The sequence below is a fragment of the Lolium perenne genome, chromosome 5 (assembly GCF_019359855.2).
Source record: "Lolium perenne isolate Kyuss_39 chromosome 5, Kyuss_2.0, whole genome shotgun sequence".
Lineage (NCBI taxonomy): Eukaryota > Viridiplantae > Streptophyta > Magnoliopsida > Poales > Poaceae > Lolium > Lolium perenne.
The window spans coordinates 53639195-53658024 of NC_067248.2; positions in this window are offsets into that span (position 1 = coordinate 53639195).

The following is an 18830-nucleotide window of genomic DNA, read 5'->3' on the forward strand; positions in this document are numbered from 1 at the left end:
ATGTCAAGAGTAATCATATAATGGAGATTGTAGACTAAAATAAGGTGTGCAAAAAGTAAATGATAAGACTTCTCATTAATATTCCATAACGATAACTCACACTAACGGATACATAGATAACCAACTAAGAGAGATACTTCCACATTGCATACTATTCTATATGATAACTTCCCTACTCATGATATGACACTACTTGATAGTAAAAGATAGAGGTAATGATGATGTGATACCGCGGCACTCCCCCAAGCTTGGAACAAACCAAGGGGATGCCAATACCGATGATGAATTACTCCTTCGGTGATGATGGCGATGGATTCCTCTCGACAAGCTTCTTAACCAGCTCCTTTAAATCTTCAATCTCATAGGTGAGGTTGCGAATCATCTCCGAGTTGTGCTCAATGCGGCTCATAATCATGTCCGGTGGTGAATCCCAACTCTTAGAATTGTTTCCCCATCCTTCAGCTTCAGATTTCATCTCTCCTGCAATGTCAGAACGATCTATATCCCAATTACTTGGCAACACTACCTTGGGGGTCCTTTCAGTTTGACGATCGTAGATTAGATTGCGGTAAGGGTTGTAATTGCTCGGAGAAGATGTCCTTGGAGCCAAGTAATGACGTGGAACCGCTCCTCCGGTAGCGATTCGTGCACTCCTCTTGATGTTGGATGGATTTGATATCACGCCAATACTTGCAACGGTGGCTTGCTGGTATTCCTGCGGAGCTTCCTCCACTTCTTCCTCATCCTCTCTTGCGTCTTCTTTCTTCAGCTCCGGGTCTTGAATATTTTCCTTCAAAGGTTCCTTGTCCTTGTTGTTGGAGACCATGGTGCTTCTAGATCAAAACAAATCTGGCGGAAAACAGCTCGAAACAAAACACGACGAGAAAACGATATTACGGACCTCCAGGGGTCCGGGGGAGTATATAGCAAATATTTTTACGATAAAAGGAAGGTTCCAGATCGAACCAGAGTCGGAAAGGGGCAACGAGGCGGCCAGACCATAGGTCGGCGCGGGCCCAGGTCAGGCCGCGCCGGCCTATGGTGGCACCCCCTCGTGCGTCCTTTCCACTCCGTTTCGAACTCGTAATTTTTCATATTTCCTAAAAACAGCAAAAATAATGTTCGGAAAGGTAAACGCGGACTTTTTATTACCTGTACTGTTACCTATTCAAAGTCCAGTTCTGGCGGACTGTCAATTTGTCCTTTGATGAAAGCCTCTGGTGTTTCCACTTGAATAATATCAACATCAACATTATAAGAATCACCCGAGATATAATGCTTGAGTCTTTGTCCATTCACCACTTGTGTGGCATTGCCTTGGAGAGAGCTAATTTTAATTGCTCCTGAACGATACACCTCCTCAACAACATATGGTCCTTCCCACTTCGAGAGTAATTTCCCTGCAAAGAATCTGAGACGAGACCGATACAATAGAACTTTATCTCCAACATTAAATTCTCTTTTAATAATCCTTCTATCATGCCATTTCTTAACTTTTTCTTTAAAGAGTTTAGCATTTTCATAAGCTTCACTTCTCCATTCATCTAGAGAACTTAATTGCAACAACCTCTTATTACCGGCTAGTTTAGGATCTTTATTTAGTTCTCTAACAGCCCAATAAGCTTTGTGCTCTAGTTCTAAAGGTAAATGACAAGCTTTTCCATAAACCATTTTATAAGGTGACATTCCCATAGGATTTTTATAAGCAGTTCTATAAGCCCATAGTGCTTCTTTCAATTTGCTAGCCCAATTCTTTCTAGATTTATTAACAGTCTTACCCAAGATAGCTTTAATCTCTCTATTTGATAATTCTACTTGACCACTAGTTTGAGGGTGATAAGCAGAAGCAATTCTATGATTAATACCATACTTAGCAAGAGTTTTTCTAAAACCTCCATGAATAAAATGAGAACCTCCATCAGTCATAATATATCTAGGTACTCCAAATCTAGGAAATATAACATCCACAAGCATTTTTATAGAGGTCTCACCATCAGCACTTTTTGTAGGTATAGCTTCTACCCATTTAGTAACATAATCAACAGCGAAAAGTATATGAGTGTTACCGTCTGAAGAAGGGAAAGGACCCATGAAGTCGAATCCCCAACAATCGAATGGTTCAATAACAAGAGTATAATTCATAGGCATTTCATTGCGTCTAGAGATATTACCAACTCTTTGACATTCATCACAAGATAAAATAAATTTCCTTGCATCTTTGAAGAGTGTTGGCCAATAAAAACCTGATTGTAGAACCTTTTGCGCGGTTCTATCTCCAGCGTGATGTCCTCCATACACACTACCATGACATTTACTCAATATCTCCTGTTGTTCATATTCTGGAACACATCTTCGCATAATACCATCTACTCCTTCTTTATATAAGTGTGGGTCATCCCAAAAATAATGCCTCAAGTCATAAAAGAATTTCCTCCTTTGCTGAGCTGAAAAGGTTGGAGGCAAATACTTCGAAACAATAAAGTTAGCATAATCTGCATACCAAGGGCTCTCTCGCGAGCTCACCTTTATTACAGCCAATTGTTCATTTGGAAAACTATCATTAACATGAACAGGATCATAAGCAATATTTTCCAATCTAGACAAATTATCAGCAACAGGATTATCAGCACCTTTCCTATCTATAATATGTAAATCAAATTCTTGCAACAGAAGTACCCATCTAATAAGCCTTGGCTTAGCATCTTTCTTTGTCATAAGGTATCTAATCGCAGCATGATCAGTATGAATTGTAACTTTTGAATCAACAATATAGGGTCTAAACTTGTCACAAGCAAAGACTACAGCTAACAATTCCTTTTCAGTTGTAGCATAATTTCTTTGAGCAGCATCAAGAGTCTTACTAGCATAATGAATAACATTTAATTTTTTATCTACCCGCTGTCCAAGAACAGCGCCTACAGCAAAATCACTAGCATCACACATAATTTCAAAAGGCAAATTCCAATCAGGAGGTTCGACTACAGGAGAGCGATTGTTAAGGCTTTCTTTAGAGTTTCAAAAGCTTCCTTACAATCATCATCAAAAACAAAAGGTACATCTTTTTGAAGAAGATTAGTAAGAGGCTTTGAAATTTTAGAGAAATCTTTAATAAATCTCCTATAAAACCCAGCATGACCAAGAACACTACGAATACCTTTAACATCCCTCGGATAGGGCATCTTCTCAATTGCTTCAACTTTAGCTCTATCAACTTCAATACCTCTCTCGGAAATTTTATGTCCCAATACAATTCCTTCATTAACCATAAAGTGGCATTTCTCCCAATTAAGAACAAGGTTAGTTTCTTCACATCTCTGCAAAACTTTATCGAGGTTTCGCAAGCAATTATCAAAAGAATTCCCATAGACATAAAAATCATCCATGAACACCTCTACAATACTTTCGCAAAAACCATGAAAAATAGCAGACATGCATCTTTGAAAAGTAGCAGGAGCATTACATAAACCAAAAGGCATACGCCTATAAGCATAAGTTCCATAAGGACAAGTAAACGTGGTTTTCTCTTGATCTTTAGCTTTTAACGACAATTTGTGAAAACCCAGAATAACCATCAAGAAAGCAAAAATGAGTATTTTTAGATAACCTTTCTAGCATTTGATCAATAAAGGGTAAAGGGTAATGATCTTTCTTAGTAACTTTATTAACTTTTCGAAAATCAATGCACATTCTATAACCTACAACTATTCTTTGAGGGATAAGCTCATCATTATCATTAGGCACAACAGTCATTCCTCCTTTCTTAGGAACACAATGCACAGGACTAACCCATCTACTATCAGCAATAGGATATATAATACCAGCTTCAAGAAGTTTTAATACCTCATTTCTTACCACTTCTTTCATCTTCGGAATCAGACGACGTTGATGTTCAACAACAGGCTTCGCATCTTCTTCCATATTAATAGCATGTTGGCAAATAGAAGGAGAAATCCCTTTCAAATCATCAAGAGTATAGCCAATAGCTCCTCGGTGTTTCTTCAATATTTCCAATAACCTTTCTTCCTCAATCTCTGAAAGCTTAGAACTAATAATAACAGGATATATTTTCTTATCATCAATATGAGCATATTTAAGATTATCAGGTAAAGGTTTTAGATCAAAAACAGGATCTTCCTTTGGTGGCGGTGTTGTACCCAAATCTTCCACCGGTAAATCATGCTTGAGAATAGGTTGGCGAAGAAAAATTTCCTCAAGCTCATCTCTTTCTTTCCTAAAAGCTTCACTTTCACTATTCTCCAAATGTTGCTGCAAAGGATTATTAGGAACAAGAACAATAGATGCACACTGCTCCATTTTAAAATCATTACTAGGCAAGTCAGTTTTATAAGGAGTTTTGGTAAATTTAGAAAAGTTAAATTCATAAGGTTCACCAGCAAATCTAGTCAAAATTTTCTCTTTCTTACAATCTATAATAGCTCCACAAGTATTTAGAAAAGGTCTACCAAAAATGATAGGACAATGATCACTAGCAGCAGAACCAAGTACCAAAAAGTCAGCAGGATATTTAATCTTACCACATAGAACTTCCACATCTCGAACAATACCAATTGGAGAAATAGTTTCTCTATTAGCCAGATGAATAACCACATCAATATCTTCAAGTTCACAAGAACCAATTTCGTGCATAATCTCCGTGTAAAGCTCATAAGGAATAGCACTAACACTTGCACCAATATCACATAAACCATAATAGCAATGATCACCAATTCTAACAGATAGCATAGGAACACTAACTTGTTTGGGTTTATTAGGATGTGAAACAATATTAGAAGCATCTTCACAGAAAATAATATGACCATCCTCCACATTTTCAGTCACAAGATCTTTAACTATTGCAACAACAGGTTCAATTTTAATTTGTTCTTCAGGTTCTTTAGGTTTCTTTTCACTTTTATTAACCGCACTAGATATAACAGAGTACTCCTTCATTTTAGCAGGGAAAGGAGTTTTTTCAATATAAGCTTCAGGAATAACATTATCAACAGTTTCAATCACTACACATCTGTTTACAGATGAATCAACTTTATCTTTATACGGTTCATGATACTTATCAAAATTCTTCTTAGGCAGTTCATAATGAGAGGCAAAAGCTTTATAAAGATTTGCAACAACTTGGGAATCAAGACCATATGTAGCACTCATATTACGAAATTTATCAGTATCCATAAAAGCTTCAATGCATTTATAATCATAAATTATACCTGATTCTCTATCTTTGTCGTTCTCCCATCCTTCAGTATTTTCTTGGATCCGATCAAGAAGGTCCCTTTTAAACTCTTCATTCTTGCGTGTAAATGATCCAGAACAAGAAGTATCCAGCAAGGTCTTGTCTTGAAAAGAAAGTCTTGCATAGAAATTATCAATAATAACATTACCAGGAAGCTCATGAATGGGGCATTTGAGCATTAAAGACTTCAATCTCCCCCAAGCTTGGGCAATACTCTCTCCATCATGAGGCCAGAAATTATATATGCGGTTCCGATCTTTGTGAATTTCACTTGGAGGATAAAATTTGGAATAAAATAAAGGCACAATGTCCTCCCAATCAATAGAATCACCATTCTTCAGCAATTTATACCAGTGCGCCGCTTTACCAGACAGCGATATAGTGAATAGTTTATTCCTAACTTCATTCATAGAAATACCTGCACATTTGAATAACCCGCATAATTCATGCAAAAACAATAAATGATCACCAGGATGGACAGTTCCATCCCCTTCATAGCGGTTATCCATAACACGTTCAATAATTTTCATAGGTATTTTATATGGTACTACTTCCTCACCTGACGCTTCATCCACTACCGTTGCAGTAGTAGTAGATTTCCCAAATAGAAATTGAAGAGAAGATCTCTCCATAATGATTTATAGCAGCAGGCAAAAATAAAATCAGCACAAACAGTAAAGGTTTTCCTTACCAATTCCGCTTACCAATAGCGCTTCACTCCCCGGCAACGGCGCCAGAAAATAGTCTTGATGACCCACAAGTATAGGGGGTGTATCGTAGTATCTTCGATAAGTAAGAATGTCGATCCCAACGAGGAGCAGAAGGTGTTGGCAGCAGTTTCGATGAAGGATTCACTGTAAATGCTCACAAACAAGTATTCAAGGGGTTTTGATGTAACAGATGAATAAAGTACGAGTAAGTAAAATGCGAGAGAAATAATTGCAGCGAGTGGCCCAATCCTTTTTAGCACAAAGGACAAGCCGGTTTGTTTACTTATAATGACTAAGCGTTCTTGAGGACACACGGGGATTTTAGTCTAGTACTTTCGCTTCATGTGGTTTAATAATCTTCATTGTTTTGATAAGTGTTGTGTGGGTGAACCTATGCTAATGCACCGCCCTTCCTAGGACTAATACATACTTGTGATTATACTCCTTGCAAGCATCCGCAACTACAAGAAAGTAATTAAGATAAATCTAACCACAGCCTTAAATTCTGAGATCCTGCGATCCCTCTTGCATCGATATACTAACGGGGGCTCAGGTTTCTGTCACTCCGGCAACCCCGCAATTAGCAACCGAATACAAGATGCACTCCCCTAGGCCCATAAATGGTGAAGTGTCGTGTAGTCGACGTTCACACGACACCACTAGAAGAATGACACCACAACTTAAATATCATAACATTGAATATTACTCAACCATAATTCACTACTAGCATTTAGACTTCACCCATGTCCTCAAGAACTAAACGAACTACTCACGAGACATCATATGGAATACAATCAGAGGTGATATGATGATGAATAACAATCTGAACATAAACCTTGGTTCAATGGTTTCACTCAATAGCATCTATAACAAGTAGAGAATAATGCCGGGAGAGTTTCCCCTATCATACAATCAAGATTTAACCCGAATTGTTACAGCGGTGACGAGGTGCAGCGGTGGTGATGGCGGTGTAGATGGTGGAGATGATGATGATGATGATGGAGATGATGTCCCGCTCGATGACGATGGCGATGGCGTCGATTTCCCCCTCCGGGAGGGAATTTCCCCGGCGGATTCCTGCCCGCCGGAGAGCTCTTTTCTCTCTGGTGTTCTCCGCCCCGCAGAGGCGGCTGTAACCCTTCGTGAGGTCCTCTCTGTGGCTTAGGTTTTCGGGACGAAGGAGTACGCGAAGAAAAGGAGGCCAAAGTGGCTGTGGGGCCCCCAGACCACATGGTGGCGCGGCCAGGCCATGGGCCACGCCGCCTTATGGTCTGGGCCCACAGTGGCTCCTCTCTTCTTCCCCTTCTGGCTCCCTCCGTCATCTGGAAAAATAGGAATTTACGTGAAATTTCCTTCCACAGTTGATCTTCCGAAATATTGCGTTCTGACGGTGCTTTTTCCAGCAGAATCCTGGCTCCGGTGCTTGATCCTCCAATGATGATGAAACATGCAAAATAGATGAAATAACATAAGTATTGTATCCCAATATGAAATATATCAATGAATAACAGCAAATTATGATACAAAATAGTGATGCAAATTGGACGTATCAATTATGAAGTTAACTATTGCTATGATAAGTATTGATATGATCTATGCCTCCTTCATGGCGTGACGGTGACAGTGTGCATGCTATGTTAGTTCTTGGTGTAATTGTGTTGATCTATCTTGCACTCTAAGGTTACTTAAACATGAATATCGAATACTGTGGAGCTTGTTAACTCCGGCATTGAGGGTTCGTGTAATCCTACACAGTTAGTGGTGTTCACCATCCAACAAAAGAGTGTAGAGTGGTTCTATTATGTGATCATTGTTGAGAGTGTCCACTAGTGAAAGCAGGATCCCTAGGCCTTGCTTCCAAGCATCGAATCTCCGTTTGTTTACTGTTTTGTTGCATGTTTACTCGTTGCCATATTTTATTCAGATTGCTATTACCACTCATATACATCCATATTACTTGTATTTCACTATCTCTTCGCCGAACTAGTGCACCTATACATCTGACAAGTGTATTTGGTGTGTTGGGGACACAAGAGACTTCTTGCTTTGTGATTGCAGGGTTGCATGAGAGGGATATCTTTGACCTCTTCCTCCCTGAGTTCGATAAACCTTGGGTAATCCACTTAAGGGAAACTTGCTGCTGTTCTACAAACCTCTGCTCTTGGAGGCCCAACACTGTCTACAAGAATAGAAGCACCCGTAGACATCAAGCACTTTTCTGGCGCCGTTGCCGGGGAGGAAAGGTAAAAGGTACTCACACTCCGGATCTCGACTACTAAGCTATTTTCCGGCGCCGTTGTAAGTACTCAAAGTTATTTCCTTTAGACTCTGCAATTGCGACATTTGGTTTCTTGTTTACACTAGTTAGGCATAATGGACAACAATGACCTTTTTATTCTATTTCCTGATTTAAGACATGGATGGTTTGATGCGAAAATTAAAAAACCCATGGAACATATTAATATGAATGCTTTGAACACTATTGTTGCTAATGCTATGGAAAATTCTAAGCTTGGGGAAGCTGGCTTTGATGAGCATGATATTTTTAGTCCCCCAAGCATTGAGGAGAAAATTTACTTTGATGATACTTTGCCTCCCATTTATGATGATTATAATGATAGTAGTCTTTTGTTACCACCTGTTATGGAGGATAAATTTGATTATGATTACAATATACCTCCTATATTTGATAGCTACTTTGTTGAATTTGCTCCCACTACAATTAATAAGAATGACTATGCTTATGTTGGGAGTAGTAATTATTTTATGCATGAGACTCATGATAAGAATGCTTTATGTGATAGTTATATTGTTGAGTTTGCTCATGTTGCTACTGAAATTTATTATGAGAGAGGAAAATATGGTTGTAAAAAATTTCATGTTACTAAAATGCCTCTCTATGTGCTGAAATTTTTGAAGCTACACTTGTTCTATCTTCCTATGCTTGTTACTTTGCTCTTCATGAACTTGTTTATTTAAAAGATTCCTATGCATAGGAAGCATGTTAGACTTAAATGTGTTTTGAATTTGCCTCTTGATGCTCTCTTTTGCTTCAACTTCTATTTCTTGCGAGTGCATCATTAAAACTGCTGAGCCCATCTTAATGGCTATAAAGAAAGAACTTCTTGGGAGATAACCCATGTGTTTATTTTACTACAGCAATTTTTGTTTTGTTGAGTCTTGGAAGTTGTTTACTACTGTAGCAACCTCTCCTTATCATGTTTTTGTGCCAAGTAAAGTTTCTATGTTAAAGTTGATGTTATATTTGGGATCGCTGCGCAGAAACAGCATTGCTGTCTGTCACGAATCTGGGCACAAGTCTCTGTAGAAAATTCGAAAAAATCTTCCAATTTACGAGCGTGATCCTCAGATATGTACGCAACTTTCATTAGTTTTGAGTTTTTCCATTTGAGCAAGTCTGGTGCCATTTTAAAATTCGTCTTTACGGACTGTTCTGTTTTTGACAGATTCTGCCTTTTATTTCGCATTGCCGCTTTTGTTAAGTTGAATGAGTTTCTTTGTTCCATTAACTTTCAGAAGTTTTGTGCAATGTCCAGAAGTTTTAAGAATGATTGTGTCACCTCTGAACATGTGAATTATTAATTGTGCACTAACCCTCTAATGAGGTTGCTTGAAGTTTGGTGTGAAGGAAGTTTTCAAGGGTCAAGAGAGGAGTATGATATACTATGATCAAGAGGAGTGAAAGCTCTAAGCTTGGGGATGCCCCCGTGGTTCACCCCTGCATATTTCAAGAAGACTCAAGCGTCTAAGCTTGGGGATGCCCAAGGCATCCCCTTCTTCATCGACAAAGTATCAGGTTCCTTCTCTTGAAACTATATTTTTATTCGGTCACATCTTATGTACTTTACTTGGAGCGTCTTTATGTTTTTGTTTTTGTTTTTGTTTGAATAAATGATTGTTTGGGAGAGAGACACGCTCCGCTGGTTCGTATGAACACATGTGTTCTTAGCTTTTAATTTTCATGGCGAAGGTTGAAACTGCTTCGTTAATTGTTATATGGTTGGAAATGGGAAATGCTACATGTAGTAATTGGTATAATGTCTTGAATAATGTGATACTTGGCAATTGCTGTGCTCATATAGATCTTGTTTAAGCTCTTGCATCATGTACCTTGTACCCATTAATGAATAATTACATAGAGCTTGTTAAAATTTGGTTTGCATGATTGGTCTCTCTAAGTCTAGATATTTTCTGGTTGAGGTGTTTGAACAACAAGGAGACGATGTAAAGTCTTATAATGCTTACAATATGTTTATATGTGAGTCTTGCTGCACCATTTTATACTTGAGTTTGCTTCAAATAACCTTGCTAGCCTAAACCTTGTATAGAGAGGGAATACTTCTCATGCATCCAAATACTTGAGCCAATATTCATGCCATTTGTGTCCACCATACCTACCTACTACATGGTATTTCTCCGCCATTCCAAAGTAAATTGCTTGAGTGCTACCTTTAAACAAATTCAAAAGTTATTACCTCTTATTTGTGTCAATGTTTTATAGCTCATGAGGAAGTATGTGGTGTTTATCTTTCAATCTTGTTGGGCAACTTTCACCAATGGACTAGTGGCTTCATCCGCTTATCCAATAATTTTGCAAAAAGAGCTGGCAATGGGATTCCCAGTCCCAAATTAATTAACAAAAATAGACACTCCTCCATGGTATGTGATTGTTGGACGGCACCCGAAGGATTCGGTTAGCCATGGCTTGAGAAAGCAAAGGTGGGGAGGAGTGTCATCATAATAAAACTAAAATAAAAAGGCACTCCTTCATGGTATGCGATTGTTGGCAGGCACCCGAGGATTCGGTTAGCCATGGTTTGTGAAAGAAAGGTTGGAAGGAGTGCCACCTAAAAATAAAATAAAATGGGAGCCGCTCTTTGAAGGTTTGTCTGGCAAGGGGGTTAGAGTACCCGCTACCATTCGTTGACAACAACAAACACCTCTCAAAACTTTACTTTTATGCTCTCTTTATGTTTTCAAAATAAAAGCTCTAGCACAAATATAGCAATCGATGCTTTCCTCTTTGAAGGACCATTCTTTTACTTTTATGTTGAGTCAGTTTACCTATCTCTCTCCATCTCAAGAATAAAACACTTGTGTGAACTGTGCATTGATTCCTATATACTTGCATATTGCACTTATTATATTACTTTGCATTGACAACTATCCATTAGATATACATGTTATAAGTTGAAAGCAACCGCTGAAACTTAATCTTCCTTTGTGTTGCTTCAATACCTTTACTTTGAATTATTGCTTTATGAGTTAACTCTTATGCAAGACTTATTGATGCTTGTCTTGAAGTGCTATTCATGAAAAGTCTTTGCTTTATGATTCATTTGTTTACTCATGTCATTACCATTGTTTTGATCACTGCATTCATTACATATGTTTACAAATAGTATGATCAAGGTTATGATGGCATGTCACTTCAGAAATTATCTTTGTTATCGTTTTACCGCTGGACGACGAGAACTAAGCAGGGATGCTGATACGTCTCCAACGTATCGATAATTTCTTATGTTCCATGCTACATTATTGATGATATCTACATGTTTTATGCACACTTTATGTCATATTCGTGCATTTTCTGGAACTAACCTATTAACAAGATGCCGAAGTGCCAGTTCCTGTTTTCTGCTGTTTTTGGTTTCAGAAATCCTAGTAACGAAATATTCTCGGAATTGGACGAAATCAACGCCCAGGTTCCTATTTTGCCCGGAAGCATCCAGAACACCCGAGAGCCGCCAGAGGAGGGCCCTGTGGGCCCCAGATGATAGGGTGGCGCGGCCTGGGCCCTGGGCGCGCCAGCCTATGGTGTCGTCGCCCCTTCGACCTTCTGACGCTGCCTTTCGCCTATATAAAGCCCCTGCATCGAAAACCCTTACGGAAGAAGCCACGGTACGCGAAACCTTCCAGAGCCGCCGCCATCGCGAAGCCAAGATCTGGGAGACAGGAGTCTCTGTTCCGGCACCCTGCCGGGACGGGGAATTGCCCCCGGAGTCATCTCCACCGCCGTCTCCACCGCCATCTTCACCGCCATCGCTGCCCCCATGATGAGGAGGGAGTAATTCACCCCCGGGGCTGAGGGCTCCGCTGTAGCTATGTGGTTCATCTCTCTCTTTATGTGATCTAGTTGAATATCATCTATGTGCTACTCTAGTGATGTTATTAAAGTACTCTATTCCTCCTGCACGGCGTAATGGTGACAGTGTGTGCATCGTGTAGTACTTGGTGTAGGCTATGATTGTAATCTCTTGTAGATTATGAAGTTAACTATTGCTATGATAAGTATTGATATGATCTATGCCTCCTTCATGGTGTGACGGTGACAGTGTGCATGCTATGTTAGTTCTTAGTGTAATTGTGTTGATCTATCTTGCACTCTAAGGTTACTTAAACATGAATATCGAATACTGTGGAGCTTGTTAACTCCGGCATTGAGGGTTCGTGTAATCCTACACAGTTAGTGGTGTTCACCATCCAACAAAAGAGTGTAGAGTGGTTCTATTATGTGATCATTGTTGAGAGTGTCCACTAGTGAAAGCAGGATCCCTAGGCCTTTCTTCCAAGCATCGAATCTCCGTTTGTTTACTGTTTTGTTGCATGTTTACTCGTTGCCATATTTTATTCAGATTGCTATTACCACTCATATACATCCATATTACTTGTATTTCACTATCTCTTCGCCGAACTAGTGCACCTATACATCTGACAAGTGTATTTGGTGTGTTGGGGACACAAGAGACTTCTTGCTTTGTGATTGCAGGGTTGCATGAGAGGGATATCTTTGACCTCTTCCTCCCTGAGTTCGATAAACCTTGGGTAATCCACTTAAGGGAAACTTGCTGCTGTTCTACAAACCTCTGCTCTTGGAGGCCCAACACTGTCTACAAGAATAGAAGCACCCGTAGACATCAGGCCCCCTTGCTAGTGTTCCTATTTGGATCCCTAGTTGTTGTTGTTGATGTATGCTTGTTGATTTGTTTTGTTGTTGCAGATTTGGGAGCCTCCAATTTGGTTGTGGATGTGTGCCCCAAGAACCTTGTAAAGGCCCGGTTTCCGCCTCGAGGAAATCCCTTAGTGGAAGTGGGCTAGGCCTTCGTGGCGTTGCTCACTGGAGATCTAAGTGAAGCCTTCGTGGCTGTTGGTTTGGCTTGCATAGCAACCACACTCCTCCAAACGTAGACGTACCTTCTTGCAAAGGAAGGGAACTACGGGAATTATCTCTGTGTCATCGCGTGCTACACTCTCGGTTACCTCTATCCCACTCTATCTCCTATATATTGCGTAGCTATATCTTGCTTAGTTGATAACCTTGTCATATAGGTAAATTCACTTAGTTGCATATCTAGAGAATTTACCTTTGTGTCAAACCTAAATTGAAAAATAACTAAAAATTGGTTAGCACCTATTCACCCCCCCCCCTCTAGGTGCGGCATACGATCCTTTCAATTGGTATCAGAGCCTCGGCTCTTATTTCGGGCTTAACCGCCTAAGAGTATGCCGGACGATGTGCCTCCGGAAGAGGCCAGTAAGTTGGTCACCATGGAGGACATCAATTCGTTGAGATCCTCCATGGACGCTCAAATGGAAAGCATGAGAAATCTAATTTCCGAGCTTATGACTCCGGTCCCTCCTAGGGCTCCCGTCATAGAGGTAAAGGACACGGGTGTGTTAGAAGAGGGAGGTGCTTCGGCATTACCCTCCTCTACTAAACCCGTGGAAGGTGATAACTTAAGCACTATCAAACCTCCCATTGCATCTCCTAGTGGAACTAGTGGAGGTGAGAGCTACAATCGAGTAGCTCCACCTTTTCTATCTCCCGATATACCGGTTCCTCATCCCCATTTGAACATCCGAGGCGACCCACCTAAGTTTTCCGTTGATAATTTCGATACTTGGCAATTTGAGTTTCGCTCTCATGTTTGCAGTGCCTCCAATGAACTTTGGAGAATCATCTTGGAAGGCTTCAAGCCCTACAACCCCGACAAGTTGACTAGAAGAGAAGCGGTTGATAGTCAACTCAACAACACCGCCTTGCACATGATTCAAACTAGTGTGGGAACACAAGAGCTGCCTCGTGTTCGGAACTACACCACCGCCAAGGAAGCTTGGGATGGTTTGGCCGCTAGTTGCATTGGAAGTGAGAGCACAAGAAGGAACAAGTATAATGCTCTTCGGAATCAAGCCGAAGGATTCATGAGGCTACCGGATGAAGATCATCAAGTCATGTATGGAAGACTCCTCATTGTTGCCGATGCCTTCCGGCTTAGTGGTGCCACCCACATCAATGACTCTTGGATCAAGGAGAAGTACATTGAATGCATGATGCCGTTTGTACCCATTGATGTCAATACCCTTGTTGGGAGAGAATGCTATTCCTCTCTCTCATCTCAAGATGCCGTGCACGAGATGCAAGCCCTCAAGGTGCTCGAGCAAAACTCTCATGATTCTCGCAATCGTGCCATTGGTATGGCAAAAGGGAACAATCTTGCCTTGGTGGTCAACCCCGTTGAAGAAGTGTACCCTCAAGAACAATATAGGGCATCTTGGAGTATGTCCTATCCGGAAGATTTGGAATGCCACTATCATGATCACATGGCCTTCCATGCAAAGTCATTTTGGGTTGATCCCTCCAAGGCCAAGGAAGACAACATTAAGAGAAACCACAAAAGTGGGTTCACTAGATTTGGTCCAAAGACAAGGTCATGCTACAACTGTGATGACAAGCGCCACTTCATTGCCGAATGCCCCTATGAGAATAGAGAGATTCATAATGGAAGGCTCATTCCCAAGGACAAGAGCAAAGACACAAAGGGCAAATATTCAAAGGCCCCCAACAAGAAATTCTACAACAACAAGACCAAGAAGGGCAAGAGGCCTCCAAGAGTTGTGCTAGTGACTAGGGAAGAGTATTCTACCGATGAAGTTCAAAGCTCTAGTGATGATGAAGGAGAAAGCTCAAAGGAAGTGGCCGCCATTGTCACTACCAACATTCCCTCTTCATCTCTCTTTGAATCCCCCAATGAGAATCCTCATAACAAGAATGCACATTGCTTCATGGCAAAATCCTCCTTGGACACATCTATTGTGCTATCAACTCAAGAAGAATATACCTCCGGAGATGATGATGTTGATGATGAAGAAGATGCAACCTCTAATGGATTGGTCGCTCTTGCCTCCCTCTCCACTAACTCTTCATCACCAAGTGAATCCCCCAATGAGGTCATTCATGTGGAGGAAGAAAGTTGTCTCATGGCCAAATCCTCCGAGGTATCATCTCCTAGCCCCTCTATGCCTAACATATCAAGTGATCTAGGGGTTGATGATGCTAGTCTAAAAGTGAAATGTGGGGACCCCGGACTAGCTGTCCGAAATACCCTGTTATGTATACAGTTCACGTTCCCATGATCAGTGTGCCGTGAACACATAACCGAACTGATATCAAATTACATCATCCTTTACAAAACGGAATAAGAAAATTACAATAAGGTCACATGGCCCATCTTTACAAGATAGCCTCGAAGGGCCTAATCTAATCATCAGAGTAGCAGAATCACTTCAACAGCGTAGAGCCCAAGTCATCTGCCTTAACCCTACAGGCAACTGACTGGGAAGACGTTCCTAGCTCGCATAGACGTCGTCAACTCCTTCTTCATATATCGAAGTCCTCCAGGTCTGGCCAAGTAAATAGCCAGGGACAAAGCCGTGAGTACATTTGAATTGTACTCGCAAACCATCAAGAAGGTGATAACAATTCTAACTAAAGAAGACAAGAGAGGAAGAATAGTTTCTCTGGTGGATATAGCATGTGAAAGAGAATAAGTTTCTCTTGTGAATATAGCATGTGAAAGAGAATAAGTTTCTCTTGTGGATATAGCATCCCACATCACAGTTGAAGGGGACACTAAGAGGGTGCTAAGACATTTCTATGACATCTCTATATCTTTGTTAAAGATGATACTTCAAAAGATACCCTATGACATCTCTATATCTTTGTTGAAGAAGATACTTCAAAAGATATCCACAACATAAAACACTAGGATGGGGTAACCCAATTTATTTGTCCTTCCCGACCATCTCCATATGGTCGACACAACCTTTCCCGTACCCTTACGGTACTTCAAAACAAGTTCTTTCCTTTCATTTGCCAAACCATTTTGTAAACCAAAACTCATCAGGCTAAGCAACAGCCATTCCAACCGTCCATGACCGCGGACGCGGCTATTCAAATAGATTTTACTCTGCAGAGTTTGCACACTTTCCCCACCTCTATCCGGATACCTATCGTGTGGGCATCATCCCCGCATAACAACATATGCCACGACGGATACCCGAACATAGCCTTTCGCCCATTCGACTTAGCAAGAGGTCCTACCCTATGGAGTATGCACCTCCCCGGCACCGTGGCAGCTCACCTCCCTTTGAGCGTGGCTCCACCGCCAAACCAGGAGACCCATAGTGTCTTCCGGACGGGTCAGCCCCGAAGGCCTCCCGTTATACTATTGTCCCAACAATGACAACCCGGACTCGGGGGTAACCGTACCCTTGTATAGTTGTGCGGTGCCTCATGCTAAGAAGAACAAACGTCAAGCTAAGCTCCGTGCCCACGTTGGAGTAGCGGTGGTTGCGCGGGTTAATTGTCACGGGTGAATACTTAGACGCCAAAGTTTTCATAAACAAGATTCTCTTTCCAACCATCTTTGCCAAGATCCTTTTCTTTCATAAACACACACTTAGGTAAGTCCAACTCACCCAAGGTTTTTCAAAAGTTCTTTTCAACAAGGTATTTTTCCAAGGGGTTCCCAACCTATAGTTTCATGTAAGAAATAAGAGACAACAATGGCATGATGCTAGCCATCATACCATTAAGGAGGTGATAAATGAGGTGTCAAGGGGATCATACATACTTAGGATAAGCATGTGTAGGGACAATATAAGTAGGATGGTTAAACAAGGGTCATGATGTTAATCATCATACCACTAAGAAGATGATAATATAGGCGGTCAAAGGGGGGGGGGGGGCATACATGCTTAGGGTAAGCATGCATAAGATCAACAAGGGGTTCAACATACCCGAGAGTAAGGATGCAGAACATCAACAAGGGTGCAACATACTTGAGAGTAAGTATGTATAGCATCAACAAGAGGTTCGACACACTTGAGAGTAAGTATGCATAGCATGCCTCAAAGTAGAAGATATAACAAGGGCACGATACTAACTATCATACCACGAAGGGGTGCAAAAAGGGTGTCGAGAGGTCGACACACTCAAGGTAAGTGGGCATACCCATCACACTTAGAGGGTACACCGAGATCATGATGATGACAACCACCATGTCACTAAAGGGGGTTGTCGGTGAGGTGCCAAAGAGACTAAACATGCTCACGGTGAGCATGCTCCAACAACAAAAGTAGAAACAACACAAGATAGATTGAGAGACAATAATAACAACAAAGTAACCACAATATGTGATTCAACATTCAGAGATCAAGAGATGGCTTGCCTTGGCTTATTTGTCCCTGGACTTCTTCAACTTCATCAATATAAGAGTCCCGTCAATATAAATAAAATCCTTGTCCGATCCACTTCTTCTTCTCCTTCGGAATTGTTCGCATCTATCGCCGGAAAATATAAAAAGGAACACAATCAACACATTGCACCAACAAACAAACATGCAACAATCATAATTTAACCATTCAACTAAGAGCTATTATGTTAAGGACTTATAGTTATTTCAAAACAACTTTATAAAAGAAAACCCATTTATTTCGCTTGATAAAAGCATGAAAGCTTCACAAATGAGCAATTGCCTCTAGGGTTATCACCAAGGAATGATTTAAACATCCCCCGATAGATAACACTATCAAGAATACCAGTGCAATGCTTTGGCCTAAAAAACATTCAACTTTTATTTTCAAACATTTTTGAAAAGGTAGAAATCATTTCTCTCTTTTATTTTGTTAACAAAAGACTACACCAAAAATAGGAAGTAAACCATATACCACACCTTTGGAAAACTTGAGCAAACAAAAGAACTGAGTTTAAGAGGCATAGGTATTGTTTTGCAAGAATAAAACATTGGTTGACCAATTTTAATACAAAGAGGTGGTCAAAGATTTGAAATAAACGAAAGGTTTTGGTACAACATTGATACGTCTCCAACGTATCGATAATTTCTTATGTTCCATGCTACTTTATTGATGATACCTACATGTTTTATGCACATTATATGTCATATTTATGCATTTTCTGGAACTAACCTATTAACAAGATGCCGAAGAGCCAGTTGCTGTTTTCTGCTGTTTTTGGTTTCAGAAATCCTAGTAAGGAAATATTCTCGGAATTGGGCGAAACTTTCGCCCAGGGTCCTATTTTTGCACGAAGCTTCCAGAAGACCGAAGAGATAACGAAGTGGGGCCACGAGGCAGCCAGGGCATAGGGCGGCGCGGCCAGGCCCTTGGCCGCGCGACCCTGCCCCCTGGGCCCCTCGTGTGGCCCCTCGCGTTGACCTTCCGCCTACTTAAAGTCTCCGTCGCGAAACCCCCAGTACCGAGAGCCACGATACGGAAAACCTTCCAGAGACGCCGCCGCCGCGAATCCCATCTCGGGGGATTCAGGAGATCGCCTCCGGCACCCTGCCGGAGAGGGGATTCATCTCCCGGAGGACTCTACACCGCCATGGTCGCCTCCGGAGTGATGAGTGAGTAGTTCACCCCTGGACCATGGGTCCATAGCAGTAGCTAGATGGTCGTCTTCTCCTTGTTGTGCTTCATTGTTGGATCTTGTGAGCTGCCTAACATGATCAAGATCATCTATATGTAATTCTATATGTTGTGTTTGTCGG